The 15,578-nt window shown below is 42.8% G+C and overlaps 1 protein-coding gene across 4 annotated transcripts in view; it reads right to left on the reverse strand.

Moving 5' to 3' along the window:
* The window catches only part of raraa (retinoic acid receptor, alpha a), a 185,605-nt gene that overhangs the window by 34,842 nt on the left and 135,185 nt on the right, over positions 1 to 15,578 (reverse strand). The gene's annotated exons all lie outside the window — the stretch shown is intronic.

The following is a 15,578-nucleotide window of genomic DNA, read 5'->3' on the forward strand; positions in this document are numbered from 1 at the left end:
CGCTAACGGCAACAGCCTGATCCTGATCTGATATTTCTGATCGGAGACGTTTTTACTCCAGTTCCATAAACTAAACACGGTGCTGAGCCTCAAGGCAGGTGGACTGCCCTGCTGTTCAGTCTCAGTGTGGATCCACATCAGGTTGAGAGCTGAGAGCTGCAGTCTGACTCACCTGACTGAGCGAAGCCAATATTATAAAGCCAATGAGCACAATGCCAGCTAGAAGCACCCGAGAGCCGCTGGGCCAGCCTTTGCTCTCCTTACGCCGCCTAATGATGAGCCATGGCACGCTTTTTATTCAGACATCTGATGTGAGGAGTCATGGGGCTCCTTAGCAGGGGGACGTGGGCAAAGCGAGGGGCGAGTAGGTGGGCGGAGAGGAGAGCAATCATTTGTCTTTGGTGTGGGTGCTTACACTAAATAAACACAGGAACAAAACTGGAGGTGTTGGTCGATGGGGACTTTCATTTTGTTTTGTGATCAGGACAAATGGCTGATGAGAGCTGGCGAGGCCATCAGGGGTTAGGGAGGGGGAGTGGGACGGTACCAGGATTTAATGAAGGACATGTTTGGCTTCCTCGGGTATGAGCTCTGCTTTAACCCTCTCTCTCTGTGTGTGTGTGTGTGTGTGTGCTGTCTGTGCCTCTGCAGACACTAATTTCCTGCATAGATCCCTGACCTTTCACTGTAGCCTGGGGGGAGCCATTTGATCATGACACACACACACACTACATCCTATGATATGGCTGCCTAGCAGTCTCTGTACAGGTCTGACTGAGGCAGAGTGGATCTAAAGCCCAGAAAAATGAAGGAATTACGAGCTTGAACATGCTGTAATTGTTGCACAGTGGAGTGATGTGATGGAGCGCCGTCGCTGCCATCTCTACGCCCAGACCATCCATTCCCACAGTCCAAGAACATGAGAGTGAGGTCACCTGGTGAGAGGAAGCACCGTGCATGCTGTGCTCCGTTTCAGTTTTAGGACTGCAGTGCTGCAAGGTGTTCGCTGTCTGTTATTAATGAAGGTTTCATTTAGCTCAGTGGAGGTTTTTTTTTGTTTGTTTTAAATTGGTTCCTTGTTATTTTTCACTCAAGTGCTTCAGGAGGCATTGTTGAATTACTTCAAATAGTCCTGGAGTGCTTCTCATGTGAAGAGAAAACAATGGCAGGGTTGTTATTTAAGCAAATATACAGAGTCCTGCAGCAGTACTTCTCAGGTTTCAACAATCACAATCCATCCATCACCTTTTAATGTGGCAGAAAGTAGTGCAAAGCGGAAAGAAATTATAATAATTTACAAAAAACAATCTGAAAAGTGTGGCATGCATTTCTATCCAACTCCCTCTGAGCTGCAATTTTCTTGGGGTACATCTCTACTACATCCAGAGATTGTGTTTTGTCCAATCGCTGAAAGACATTTTTATGTCTTCAAATCAAATCTCAATTTATTTTCGGCCTGCACTTTGACTAGGTCATTGTAACACATGGAAATGCTCCACGTTGTCCAGATAAGTCTCAAGTCTTCTGCAGCCTCCAACAGCTTCTTATCCATGTCTGACCTTTTAGCTCCAACCATGTTCCTGCCAATAGCTGATGACCCCCACAGGATGATGCTGCCACTACCATGTTTCACAGTTTGGAGGTGTTCAGAGTGAGTGTTGAACATCAGCTTATGATTTTCAGCAAAGGTTCTCCTCCTTCCGCCGGGTGTGAAGATTTCTGCAGTTTACTGGGTCTTCACTCTACATTAGGTCTCATTGTGACAGTTTTCCTTCGTAGCACCAAAGTGAAAACTAAAACACGGACACATTTAAACATTTTCACACCATTTGAAGTGTGACAAAACCTCAGCAGTTTTTCTCTTGGCATGACTCGGAGAGTAGACGTCACCAGAGCCGAGTGTCCAGGTGAGCCTCCACCTCTCGGCCTTCCCGTCCCTCTGGGGTCCATTTAATCCCAGGCCTGCTGGCTGCTGACTCTGTTCAGCATGAGTCCTGGGTTTAATTCCGACCCTGTGGGTATGGGTTTTTCCTTTTGCAGCCTAGTTCCACAGTGACAGGAAGGCACAGCGCTCACTGTTAGCTCTGTCCATTAAGTTAAGTGAGAGTCGTCAATTATTAAACCCTTTCCCATGTATAATTCAAGTGTAAAAGGTGCCACACACAAGTGTGCAGAGAGTTCATTACCTTGAGTTCAAAGTTGAATTAAATATTACAAACTCTGCGCAAAGTGTAGCCAGGAGGACATTTAGAAAAGACTCGACAATAAACCAAAGGTGTTTTCACACCTGGTAGTCCAGTAGACTACATTTGTTCCATTTTCAGTGGTGCAGTTCGCTTTCACAACACCAACGAACCTTTGAGCAACCTGTTCCTCCTGTCGACTGAGGCGGCGCTACACCAAGAACCACTGAAGGACGCAACGCTGAGCGCTACTGCCTTCTTCACACAATCTACATTAAAATGGAGTAGCATCAGATTTTAGTGGTTGTAGGTTTTCTCTTGTCTTTGGTAAAAAAAAACACGAGTCATTTCTCCAGTTAGTTCTGAACTCCTGCCTTTGTTTAGGTTATTTTTACCCAGAATGTCCTGCAATGTACCATACCAACTTTATTTATGAAGCACTTTATACACCGACTGGACCAAAGTGCTATACACTATCATAAAATATGATGCAATTATAAAATAGAAAAGATTGAATATGAAATACATATTAATTTACACACAATAAAACAAAGTCAAACATCTCAGATTGTGCCAAAAGCCAAAGAAAAAAGTCAGTTTTCTGCTTTTGGTGTGGTTTCCAATCCGCTTGGCATTCACATGTGCATTCGAACTACACGAGAGTTCACTTCAACTAAACTGAGGCAGATGCTTTGTAGGAGGACCAGAATTCACTTATTTTTGATCTGCATCAGTTTGATTACGCAAATGAACTAGAGTTGGACTGAAGCGGACTAAACAGGCTGGTGTGAATGCACAGCAAGTCAATAATGAGTGGAGGGTGTGTGGTCCAAGAATCCGGACAAACGGGAATCAGTCATGATCAAGATCAAAGTAGCACCATGTCTAACAGCATGAATATTAAGACTGTTCCCTAACAGAGGCCAGGAACATAGACTGGCAATTAGATAAAATACAACAGGATATAATGAGGAAATGAAGTTAGTGTAAGTGGATTACTTCAAGAATGACTGAGTGTGCAAGTTGAAATGGATGTAGCATATTTAAACATATATAAATATTGAAGAGAGAGAAGGAAAAGAAGGGTTGAGTCCAACGTGATTTTTAAATCACTCCAAATTAACAAGCTAAGCTGAACAGGGCATGTGCAGAAAGACAGAGAAGAGAGGCTAGACTACCCTCCCAACACCCATCTCAGTGTAGGAGTGTGTCCTGGGGGAGCCAGCGATGTTAATACAGTTATTAAGCCTCTCCACTGAAGTCCGCTCCACCTCTTCAACTCTCAGCATCAAGGAATTCTCTCTGCCTGCCAGGCGGCGGGTGAGCTCGCATCTTCCACAATGAGATCAAACAGTCCCAAGTAGGCCAGCTCAGGGGAAGCCGCTGATGGAGCCAGGTGAGGCCGGGTGAGCCGAGCCCGCGGAGAATCCCAGCAGGCTTTAACGGAAGGGGAGGCTTTAGGTTTCAACCCTGCAGTAGCTCCTCCTTCCCTCCCTCTCTCTTTAAAGTCAGCTGACCAAGATTCCCATGCAGCTCCTCTCGCTGGTAGGGATTACAGACATGAAAGGCTTTAGCATGCGTGTATGAGAGCGTGGATTCCTTTTTTTTCTCTCTCTCTCTGCTCTTCCCAGCTTCAGGATGCATATGGTTGCAGAGGCTCATTATAGGTGAGCAGTGTGGGGAGGACAAACCAAGGTGGTAAAGGGCAGGGGAGAGTGCTCATTGCAGACTTTGTTTTTTTTTGTTGTTGTTTTTTTGGCCAGGAAAGCCCTCTCTAGGGAAGTACTAGCTGGTTGGTGCTGCAGGCGACGGGTTTGCAGGTGCATGTCTGTAATCACCGCGTCCCGGCCAAACCATAACTCACACAGGAAAGGAAAGGTTACCGCTGGAGCCAGTAGCCAGAACGAACATATTTGGAACATTTTAATACTCTTTGCATCGGCATGAAAGCTCGACACAAAGAAAGCTGAATTTAGCAAAGCTTAAGGACAAGTTTGAGTCTTTTGTCTTCTGCTACAACAACTACTACTACTACTACTACACACTCAACTAGGGATGCAAATAATTAATCGACTTACAATTAATTGTCGATTAATAGATTATTGGATTAAAATTAGTTCCATTTTGACTAATAACATCCACTCAAACTTTTTCAGTGCTGGTCATCCTTAAGTGGAGCCAGTTGACAGATAAATAATTATGGCGGAGGCATCCCAGGTCAGGAAAGTGGAACAGTTCAAAAGGAGTCAGATTTGGGATGCAAGATGTGTTTTATGCAGTACTGTTATGAAACAAACACTAGCCAAGGTTAAACTATCAAATTAATAGTGCTCATTCAGCCGTGCAGCATAGCAGAGCAGCGACAACTTCACAACCAAACTTCACTGATATGCTAAGAAAATACACACATTGTTTATTCAATCAGTAATTTAACACAGCTGAAAGGAAAAAAAATCTTTTGTTAAACAACGTTTTTAAAATCAGCATATTAAAAAAAAACTTAGCCCTTACTGTTATGGAAAGACAATCAACTCTCTTGAAATAAGAGAAAACACTGGTTTCTAAGAAGATGGCTGCTTATCAATTAATTGTTAGTAGATCGATAAGGGCAACGGACTTTAGATTAACTTATTAATTGATAACTTTGTAACTTAACCTCTAAAAATGTTGAGAGAACGTAGAATCTGACGTAACAACAACGTGTAAAATATGACCATTATATGGGCCATCATATACCAGAGTCCATTTACTGCCATCGGCCTGCTGGCAGCTGCTGGATGAAGGCCAAGTACCCGTCAGCCGCACTAATCACATCAGCTGAGAGGCTCTCTGTCTCTGTTAGATCCCTTCTCCTAACTCCTCCTTCTTTACACCTCATATTTGCTCTCAGCTGCTTTTTTGTTCATAAAAGAGGAAAAAGGGCAAAAATCCAGAGGCCAAAAATGACATTAAATCCCCTGAAAGGCTCCACAGAGATTACTGTTTGAAAATGCCAGCCCTCCAGAAGATTCCTCTCCTTCTCTCTCTCTCTCTTCCCCCTCTCCGCTTCTCTCCCCTACCTTCACTCTCATTTTCTTTCAGCTGAGAGGTGCTGACAGCCCAGACACAATAATCCAGCTCCGCTGTGGAAGCACCACAGTGGCACAGCGCTGCACCGCAAAGGTTTTTCCCACGTATGGCGCGAGGGCAAAGCCGGGTGTCCCACTGCGGCAGAGTTGCTGAACATCACAGCTACAAGCCAAGGAGATGGCTGAGGCGTGCTGCGCCACTCGACAGCTCTGCTTCAAATAGTTGTCATATTTTCCATTAGTCAGGTTTACGACTGAAGTAGAGACAGACGGGAGGGAAGAACGTTCGACAAAGAGAGTCAACGCTTTGTATTTTATCCCCAACAAGCTGGTGTGAAGGTAGAGGACACAGAGGACACGACAGAATGGAGACGTATGATTCACTATGGCAATCCCTGAAGGGACAAGCTGGAAGAGAAGACTATCAAATGTTGTATCTAATGTTATATGACGATGATTGCCACTCTACAGTGCAGCCGAAATACTAAATAAATGTCAAACTGTTCAGTGTAAAAAAAATAAAAATAAAAATAAAAATTTCAGGTTTAATATGATTCTTTTGAACTGGATGCTAAAGTTGATCAAGATCAATCCAAAATCTGGAAAGAAATAGCTTAACACCAATTGGAAAATGCAAGGCAGATGCTAACTTTAGTTTTAGCAACTAGCGGTTAGTTAGACATGTTATCCTCCCAACTCTCGTCTGCCATTCTGTCACTGTTTCCAACTAACAGTGATGGGGGTTTCTTGAATACTACTGTAACCAAGTGTTTACAGTCAACCTGTAGAGAAGGCTTTATTAGCTTACACAAATGGAGTGGGTAGGAACTACTCCCTTTCTTACTTCAAAATAAGGGCCTCAAACGACTGGTGTCTGAATTCAAGGACCCAGTCTACCCGGTTAACATACGGAAGGTTCTTCGTCAACCATACGGGCTGGAACTGGACAGTAAGCCTTCAAGTTTATTCCTATCCTTACCTCGCCGTTTGTGTTGTCGTCAAGCAACAGTGAAAGAACTAAAGGCAAGCTTTTCAAAATTATTTTTATTGAATTATTTTATTAATTAAATTAATAGTTTTTTTTACAAAAGCCATACAACACAAATGTTGTAAGCTTTAATTTTTGTACCACCAGATACTAAAATACTTGCATTTACAACTCTAGTCTCCTGCTTTGTACGTCATTGTTGCAAGAACAAAAATCTTCCATTCTGCCCACAGTGCATCTTGGTACTAGATAGAAAGACACACCAGACCTGCCTCTCAAAAAGGAGGACGCATTTAGAGGAGCTTTCGAATTTGGACAGGCATTGTCACATAGCTGTGATGTAATCGGCCTTCGAAGGATGCAGCCCCTGAATTTGGACACACCCCATACTGTGGGGCCCGCAACGTCACGTTTATAGCACACTCTTCACATTCACGGCTCGATAATACTGACTAGTACATCACTTTAACAAGAAACATGGTATTCTAACATTGCAGGATTCTGTGTCATGAACTCCCACATCTTAGCTCTCAGCGCTGCATGCCTGCATCTTTCTCAATCTCTGGGATGACAGGCCTTTTGAAAAAGAGTCAGAATAAGGAATAGACAGAGACGTTTCTGTGTCTTGTTTTACTCAAAGAGCATGACAGGTCATGTTGACGACTTTATCTTGGTTTCTTTTCCAGAGCACTGTCTCAGGGTATGAATGTCAGAGACTACTAGGTCATCAGCTGAACCCAACACCATGGCTCCTGGCAAACAAACATGCAGCTAAGTGGCTTTTTTTAGACAATGGGATCTTCTAAAAGTCCTTATGGGAACTGCTAGCTGGTGTGAAATAAGCTTCATTTACAAGGATCCGTGAAAGACACCATCTATTTAAAACTACCGGCTGCTTGATATCAGAGTGCATCCATCTTAAAATACAGTGGCTCCATTCATAAGGAAACAGGATCCAGTTGTTTTGGTATTTTCTCACCTCTCTCTCGCTGTGATCAGAGCAGCTCGACTACAAGGCATCTCTCATTTGCCACGACTCGCAAACATCTCACAAATGCTGTTACAGGAAAAGTGCTCTGTAACCGGAGTCCTTCCAAAAAAATAAATGGATAATCCCGCCCTATCCATCTCTACCCAGCATTACGCTCTTCCTTCTCACCTCCGCAGAAACCGGTGGTAGTCTATTTCATGCCGGTCCCAGGTGGGTCTTTAAGAGTCAAATGTCAAAGGCTGGGCTGCACCAAGACACTTAATGAATATGAAATGAGTTAGGGGGACTGTGGGAAACAGAGGAGAGCGGTGTGTGCAGACAGTCATGGCTCCTCCGTCACCGGGTGGGAGTAGACTGAGTCACTGAGGGATGTGCCCGGACAAGAGGAAGAAATGACACACACCACGGATATCCAATGTTACTCAAGACCGGGCAAGGGTCGTTTACTTATATCATGGTATATCATCTCCTTAAAGTGACACGCCAGAAAAAGAGATGGAGAGATAAGAGATTTTTCTGCTGGTTTAGAGCCTACGGGGCTGTTGGTTTGTTGTTCTGTTGCCTTCTACCATAGGACGTTTGGTACCTGCTTCAACCAGTTTTCCGTTTCTAGCTTATCGAAGCCGAGCAGATTGAAGTGGCCCAAATGGGGACCGGTACTAAAAATAAAAGACCATGCAAATACTTGACCACAATGAAAACAAGTACATGGTTATGTGATGGTGTGTTTACCAGTGCTGGTAAAATTAAGACTGAACTGCTAAACACAGAACACGGTGTGCTCCTGGTCAGCTGGCTGAAACAAAATATTGGCAATATTCGAAAAAACTAAATTTCTCAATGTGGTGTTCCCATTTAATGACAAGAGAGATTTAAAAATCTTACAAGGATCAAAAAACATGCACGCCATTGTCGTCCAGCTACTTCCTGCCATCTTTCATCTTCTGATGTGTGATGCAAAAAAAACAACCTAAAAGTGTTTCAATTGCAGTTTTGTAATATAAACCAATGTCAATATGGCCAAACGCCCTCTTCATCCAAGCGCCAAAATGTATTGAAAAATAAGTGGTTATTCAAAGTAAAAAACAAGTACTTGTAACAACGTGCTTGCAAAAACAAGCGAATGTGAAAATACCATTTCAATACAGCTTCGTTGAATTGAAAAGCTTGGGCATTTCAATACAGGAGAAGCTAAAACTAGGCCACTTGATGAGCTCTGGGTACAGCATATTTACAGACAAAAGCTTTTCATCTTAAATGCATAACATCCTTATTTTTTTTCTTTACAGTTTTGGATTAATTACTGCTCTGATTGTGTTGTTCTCTCAGCAAATAGCATGTAATGCTATTACTAATTTAGTTTTATTAACTGATTAAATGTGATTTTATTCATTTTTTTCAGCCATAGTGTAACAATAATATTATGCTGTATTTTATTTCAGCAATTTTAGGAATAATTGATGCTTCCGTTCCATGTTTGAAATAAACACAATTTGTTCATATTACAGTTTTGTTAGACATTTTAATAGTGTTGATAGACTAATGCTCTAAAACTGTTATAGTCACCACGAAAATTAAAAAAAAAGTGTACTCGAGACATTGTACAAAACAGTCATTTTCCTTACACATACACCCTTAGTGTGCGTGGTAATCATGAAAATCTCCACAAAAGGTATTATGGGAAGCAACAAAAACATCTGAGCTTTGAAACCACAATGAGATCATCTGACGCTCTGAGACTCCCTTCTATCTTGGGAGACGGACTGCTAGCTTATTAAAAGCAAGGCTCTAGCCAGGGGGTACGGGGGGGGGCACATTGTCTCTTAGTGCAGAGAACACATGGGGCTAAGTCTGAGAGATTCAGACGTCTTCTCGGCGCCCGTTTCATGGGTTGAACACAAACACGAGCAGAGTATGTTCCCGTCGCGCCTCCATTAACAGAATCGACAGACGCGGCAGCAACACGGCGCTATTTTTGCAGCCGCCAAACTGCCAGGCTCTCGTATTTTTAGCATCCTAACCTCTACCCTATTTTCATGGCTGTCCCACTCTCAGAATAGGAGCGCATTCCACCACAATGTTGTGTGTGTGTGTGTGTACTACTTGAGATGTGGACAGTTGTCATCCATGTGATGTTAACACAGATCCCTAGAGGGAGAGGGGAAGTGTGAGATTTCGTGAAGTGAGCTCTGGTCTGAGAGCTGCAAAGGGTGGTTTTCCCTGCAAACAATGAAACACCACACAAGGTAATCACTCTATATGTAGCAGATGTGATGGCAGGTAAAGGGTTGGGGGGATTCTTGTAAAATATGAGGGAAAATTAGGGCAGGCGAGCTTTAAAGATTAATCATGACACCAAGCGCCCGTCTCTAGCCTGCCATGCAGACGATGCCACCGCAGAGGTGGAAAGAGAGAGAGAAACGGAGAGAGAGAAAGAGAGGAGGGGGAGATAAAGTGTGAGAGAGAAGAGAGACACTTTGAGAATGAAAATGCCCTGCAGATGAGTTCTGGGGTGATGAATGTCCATAGTTCAATACCGCACATGAATTACAGCGTGGGCTGGGGGATAAAACATGGAGACCGGGGCTGGGGAGTGCACGTGTGTGTGTGTGTGTGTCAGTAAACTGTCCATGCAGAGCCCATTGCGAACAAGCCATCTGTAGAAATAAGTAAAGAAGTGATTACAACAGGCCCAGCTCAATTTCTGACAGTTGATGCTTGACTGCCCCTGTAGAGCTGAATTGATTTAAATGAAGAAGCTATGAATATTTTATAGGGATCCCCTCCCTCCCTCTCTCTTCCCTCGTTCACCTGAACATTTTTTGATCTTCTCATCCGTGTGTCTGTGGTTCCGCCTGTGTGTGTATGTGTGTGTGTGTGTTTCCCTCTGACATCAGGGAAAATGTAATTATTGATAGCGAGATTATGGCCCTATTGTCACAATGTCTGCAATCAGTTGGGCTTCTTTAAGCCTCCGTGAATCAATGACACTGCCTGGATCCGTTCCGTCTGCCCCTGCTTTGTTCATCAAAGCGAGCTTTGCAGAGAACACCAGGCCTTGTTTGGGGATTTAGTGACAAATCAAGCCCGTGTACAGTAGAGCACCGACTGATGCCTCTGGCTAATTCTCTCTCCAAACAAGACGAGGCCCGTCGCTAAACCTGAGAGTCTGTTGGGAGGGGGGGGGAGTGTCCAAGGAAAACCAAATGCAGCAACCGTCCAACGAACACAACATGGGACACGGCATCCCTCTGTGAGTAGGAGTCCACTGTGGCGTCGCTTATGCAGGTTCTGCTCGGGCCACACCCCTTTCAGTACACCTGAAAATTTCTGACAGCTCAAGGAGTCAAAAGAGATCCGTGCACCTCAGTTGCCCTGGGTAACCTTGCAACATGCTAAGTCTCCTGCTCTGAGGGCATCTCAATTCGGTAAAGGGTAAATTGCATTAAAAAGGGCAGTGGCAGCTTTGAATGTTGGTGGCAAGGTGCTGATTTTGGAGCAAGTGATGGCAGATTGTGAAACGCCCCCCAGCCTTTCCCATGGAAGGCAGCAGGAGAGGACTTAAAGTCCTTTCACCATTTTATTTTCTGCCATCGACAACATACCTGGATGACAGAACACGTTATGGATGAAGACCTGAAGGTTAAAGCCGATGTGTTCCTTTGGACTAACCGATCCCTTCCACCATTTCCTGTTCTATTCAATGCTGCCAATGGCTGAACGGTTTCACCAACAAATAAGAATGTCTGATTTTCTCTCCCCCAACAGGAACGTCACCTCAGTGTATTGCTGAACACACTGAAGTACCAGACAATATGAGACCTGATCAGACTATCATCAACCTGAAGTTTAATGGAGTCAGAAGGAGGGAAGAACTTGGGGGAATAAATGAATAGTCTCCAAACTGTTTTCTGCCGTGTACAATGTTTTTATGATATAAAACACTTTGACCTGCCTTGTTTCTGAAATGTGTCATACAAAGAAACTATGATTTGATTTGGATATAGCGTTAAATATTGGTTATCAGCCGTAACAGATTTCAATATTGGCCCAAAATGTTCATATCGGTGCACCCTGAAATTTCGGTTATTTTCTGCACTGATGGAAAATATCAGTGTAAAGAAAAATTACACTGATGTTTTTCCTTACACTGCAGGGAGAAATTCTTTTTGCTAATAATTCACAGCAAAAGGTCATGGAGGTTATTTGATCAGAGGTCATAATTTAGAAGAGATATCTGGTTCAAACAAATACCACAGCTAGCATTACTCTATGTGCATTTATTTTAATATTTCAGAAAATATAGAGTCACATAATATACATATTTTTAGCATGTTAAGAACATTTATCGGCATAATTCAAGAAAAAATACACTATATGGAACAATTTAAATGACCTTTGGCAACATGTGGGCACAGACCAGAGGGGGGGGAACTGACCTGGAGTCAGACCTGACTGTGTTATTAGAAGTGTTTATGCTGTGCTGTGTGTTTTCTCACTTCTCATCCCTGCCAAATAAGTACAAGTGCATATAGAAACAAAGCAAAGAGGTCATCTTTGTAGTTGTTTCCAAAACAGCCAGCTAGCAAAAAAAAAAAAAAAAAAAAAAAAAAAAAAAAAAGGAGTCCAAACCCATCAACAAGTGTTGTTAGTGTTTATGTTTTCATGCAGCCTGACAGCACAAACCGTTGGGGACACTTCAGCTGTGTCCCATAATGCCGCACCGTCTGAGAAACCAGGAGAGAAGCTGCAGCTTCTCTAGGGGAATTTGCGTGGACTTTCTTCCGTGCAAATCACGGCTAACGGCCTACGCTCACGGACAGACTTCAAATGGATGGTGCCCTCCAGATCAGCGCACCGACAAACAATAAAGCGCCATCTGTTTCTTCATGGGCCTCATCCTCCTGCTAGGCAATAGGACTTCCGCACTTAAAATACCACATGAGTCAGATTAAGCTGCCAGTCCCCTTTTGCCTCTCAGACGCACAGCGTTCACGTCCCCCCCTCCCTGCCCAGCCCTCCTGCATCCGCTCTCCACAAGACAAACTAGCAGGGAGCTCGTCTCACTCCGCTTCATCTTCTCTCTATGGAAATCCCTGCCGATCGTTTTTCTTCATCCAGCAGACAGACTGAGAGGAGGAGAAGAAAAAAAAAAGCGAACAAAAACCCAATGGACTGCTGAGCCCCTGATGCAATTCCCCCTTTTTGCTTCATCCCTCCTCTCATTTTTTTTTTTTTTTTAAGAGTGTGACAGTCATGTGAACAAGGTCATGCACATTCTTTCATGCATGAGCCTCCAACCGTTGTTAGGCTTCTGACAAGCAGAGGGTGAAAAATCAAGCACATTTAACCTGAAAGGTCTGAGACTTTTTCTTTTTTAAGAAAATTTATGCAAAAATCAACGCTCCCACAATAACCAGATTACAGATGTTAGCTAAAACGTGTGCCGACGGATGAAAATGTAACAGCTGGAAAGAAAGCATGTTTAAGGAACTAACGGCACTGAGAATGAAGCGTCCGCACTGTCCAGATTTACGGCCAGATACCCAATGGGTCCTGAAGGCCACGTCAGGCCGGGGTAACCCCACTGAAGATGTGCATTCTTAGAGCTACAGAGCACTGCTGTAAAAGTCCTAATGAATAGATAGATCCAACACTGAAAGGGTGGAAAGACAAGAGGACCATAAACAACAGGAACCGATGGGGTTAACTGGGACCAAATGGCAACCAGTGAGAAAATATTATGAGGGTACAATCTGCTATCTTTAGGACAAATAAAATGAAAACAAATCATGTTTTCTTTAAAATGATGCATCAAGGAATTCATCCTTAAGAATATATCTTTTTTATTTTTGCTAAATTCATTAATATATTTAGTGTATAGGTGCAAAAGCTAAATCGCTTCTTCAGTTATGTATGTACTTTCACAAAAATCTGGTAAAGGTTACAAATACATGCATGGAGCTAATACTGTGAGTTTCCTTTACAAAATGAAGGAATTTCCTAATGAACAGGAAATCGGCAAGAAAACAAACAAAATAAAAAACTGGTGCGTTTCTTAAAGTCGTTCTAAGTTGAATAAAAACAAAGCAGCTAACATGTTCTAACCACCTCATGTGTATTTACTTGCAAACAGTAAAAAAAAGAGAAAAATAAGAAAAAAGAAAGACAGGATAAAAATAATGAGCTAAGAAATGAAAGCTCAAATCTATAAAGAAAATCAATTATTAGAAAATGAATATTGACGTTCTGTTTTTGGGAAAAAAAAAAAAAAAAAGCATGCTGGGATTTGAGTGAAAGATGTCTGCTGCTGCAGCGGCAGGAGGAGGCAGTGGCAACATTAGCAGCAAACAGCAGAAGACGAAGGTGAATGTGGCTGAAGCAGTGCTGGGAAACAGACTGCCAAAAATAATTGGAGCCATCTTTGACATGCTTCATGGTCATTCAGCTTCCTGAGCTTCTACCTGAAGATTGATGGAAGTAAAGTCAGGATGCAGTGAAAGAAATGAGTTCTTGCTTCTACTAATCTGTGGACACTTTGACAAAACTCCATTAAACCGGATTGGATTTACATTATTGATAAATGACCAAAAATCTCTGCATGTGGACAAGAGGTCAAAGCTCAAGCCTAAATTAAAGAAGAAGAAGAAAAAAAAAACTCCAAACATTCATCTCCACTGAGCCTCGGATGTTCTCTTTTTCTAAATTATGATTTGCTTTTATCTCTGATATAATAAAGTGAAAAACAATCTGACCTTCTGTCTGTGTGGTTTCCAGCCCAGCTATAGGTGTCTGAGCTGTGATGACACTAACAGATGATGTTAGTAACCCCCCCACCAACACACACACACACACACACACTGTCCTCTAGATGTGCATTAAATCCTTTATTGCACCGTCGCAGTAAAGGCAAAGAGCCGCTATACTGCCTCTCCCCCCCTGCACCCCGCCCCGCTTGCTATCCCTCACTTGAGCAAAACAATGAGGAATTGAGGGATCAGAGGTCTCTTCCAGGGCCAAAAACCCCCATCGTCTCCCCTCAGACGAGCTCACATGGTTTGAATCAATGCCGCCGCTAGAGCCGTTTAGTGGATCGGCTCAATAAATACTATCTGTGCTCGCGTCGGATATGTGCTTTGATAGTGATTTGTCTCCTCTGGTCAGGAGGGGACGGGGGGCTAGAGGAGGAGGAGGAGGGGGGGGGGTGCTCTAATCTCATCTGACTTGGAAAAACAAGCAGTGACAGAAAACGATGGAGACGGACTCCAACGCAAACAACAACAACAACTAAAGAAAAAAAAGAAGTGTTTTGGGTGCTTTTAGTTCTTGCTGCCAAACATCAGAAATTCCTGTCTACATATCCTCGTTGTCACATGTTCCTGTAGTCTGGAGATGGGGAGGAAATTGGCCCTTAAGAGCCTGTGGAGATTCCTGTCTTCTTTCTTTTCTTTTCTTTTTTTTTAACGCTCCTACAGCAGTGAAAGACAACAGAACTCTCCTCCATTAAGCTCTGTGTGGTGCAGCTGCTTTGAAGTAAATAATGGGACGGGCTGCTGCTAGTTTTATTGCAACGAAGGAGAGACGATCAGCCAGGCAGATGCGTGCTTCTTGCTGGATATTGTGTGACTGACAAAAAAGAAAAAAGAAAAAAAAAACAACAACAACAAAAAAAAAAACATGTAACGCATGCCTAAAAAAAAAAATCACTGATCTGAGTCAATAAAATATTAAAATGCTGTTTGTAGACATGACAGAAGGCCTGGAATCATCATATCTGGGAGAATATAATAAATAAATGCATCAGGATTACGATTATTATTATTAATATTATTATTGTTAAAATGTAAAAATGTGTTTTTTCCCACCTAACTGGAATATTTTGAGTTAAGAATTAACGTGATAAAAGGCTCATTCCAAAAGGAAACAGAAAGGGGCCAACAATCACACAGATTCAGATTGTCCAGGTCTGAAAACCATCAAACTGTATTTACAGAATTAATAAGTGAATATGACATGATTCACCTGCTTAATTGGATTTTTTTGTTTTTACTAGTTTCACAACTTGTATTAAATTCATCTTTCCAGTAATCAAGAGGAAAAGTTCCAGGGCTTCTTATAGGCTAGCTGATTAGCAGTGCGCAGCAACAGATGGGGGAGGGGCAGAGCAGTGTTTTCCCGGTAAAATCCCAGATTCCCGTCTCATTCTCTGGGATCGCAGTAAAACATTTAGAAACACGCAACAGAAAATGTCAGCGGTTTTTAAACCTGCAACTTTTTAAGAGCCCAGACTGACGCCTGTCTGCAAGAAACGGCTTATTTAGAATAACTTGCTTTCTGACAGTAGGTTC

Source organism: Gambusia affinis, linkage group LG20, assembly GCF_019740435.1.
Source record: "Gambusia affinis linkage group LG20, SWU_Gaff_1.0, whole genome shotgun sequence".
Lineage (NCBI taxonomy): Eukaryota > Metazoa > Chordata > Actinopteri > Cyprinodontiformes > Poeciliidae > Gambusia > Gambusia affinis.